Source organism: Halyomorpha halys, unplaced genomic scaffold, assembly GCF_000696795.3.
Source record: "Halyomorpha halys isolate HHAL.00 unplaced genomic scaffold, Hhal_1.1 Scaffold1112.1, whole genome shotgun sequence".
Lineage (NCBI taxonomy): Eukaryota > Metazoa > Arthropoda > Insecta > Hemiptera > Pentatomidae > Halyomorpha > Halyomorpha halys.
In genome coordinates, this window is record NW_027110327.1 from 33,511 (window position 1) to 34,775 (window position 1,265).

Consider the following 1,265-nt stretch of genomic DNA (forward strand, 5'->3'; position numbering starts at 1 on the left):
CACCTACTACTAGTGAAGGTACTATGCCACTAATCAGGTATGAATATAGGTACTCCTGTGCACCTACTACTGGTGAAGGTACTATGCCACTAATCAGGTATGAGTATAGGTACTCATGTGCACCTACTACTAGTGAAGGTACTATGCCACTAATCAGGTATGAGTATAGGTACTCCTGTGCACCTACTACTAGTGAAGGAACTATGCCACTAATCAGGTATGAGTATAGGTACTCCTGTGCACCTACTACTAGTGAAGGAACTATGCCACTAATCAGGTATGAGTATAGGTACTCCTGTCCACCTACTACTAGTGAAGATACGAAGCCCCTGAGCGGGTATCATAATCATTTGGCAATGAATTTTTGCAGCTCCAAATTAAGACTTGTACTATTGAAATTTTAGGAAGTGAAACCTGCGCATATTCAGATAATGAACCATACGTTGCCTAAATAAGGATGACAAGTTGGCATGGAGCATGTTAACTTTTCCTATGAAGTTAGAATTTAAATCTCTATAAATAAAGCTTCTAATATTAACTATAATTAGTAATTTAGTATCCTCTGAAATAGCAATGCATTAATTAACATCTGAATATGGTATAACTAAAATTAAAAAGTATATGTATTAAAAAAAATTAACAATTTCAAACTGAATAAAGATAATAATTTTGATAAATAAATTTAAGTATGAGTCTTGATAATAAAACATAATTAATTACAAACAAACAAGGGTTTGAATCATCAGTTCAAAATAGACTCTAAACTAAAATTAATATTTCAAGGATATTGGAAAAGATAAGTAGTATTTAGCATATCAGCAAACTTTAAAAAAACAGAAAAAATAAAATACTAATTTATCAGTTGCACTAACATAAATACATAATTAGAAAAAAAATACTTTAGATTTAACTGTAAAATAAAAAAAGAAATATTTTTAATAAAACAAAAAAAATCAAGAATTGATGAAACATTTTAAAATCAGCATCATGGATAGTTCATACATCAAAATATCTTTCTTGAAACAATAAAGAAATTTTATAAATATTAAAGTTTTAAATCAAAATGTTAAACATTAATACAATTAACCAGGTATGGTAATAAAATTTCAAATATTTGTTGATAAAAACATGTATGGAATGATATTTATATGATGTATGAGTTATTTCTTAATACCAGATATTAAGATATTAAGCTGTTGAGGCAAAAGGAAACTTCTTTGTAGAATATTATCAATACTCTATATATATACTTATATCTATCTGTA

General features: G+C 28.1%; 1 protein-coding gene across 1 annotated transcript in view; it reads right to left on the reverse strand.

The window, feature by feature from the left end:
- Nucleotides 1-1,265, reverse strand: part of rtet (major facilitator superfamily domain-containing protein rtet) — a 15,706-nt gene that overhangs the window by 12,473 nt on the left and 1,968 nt on the right. The gene's annotated exons all lie outside the window — the stretch shown is intronic.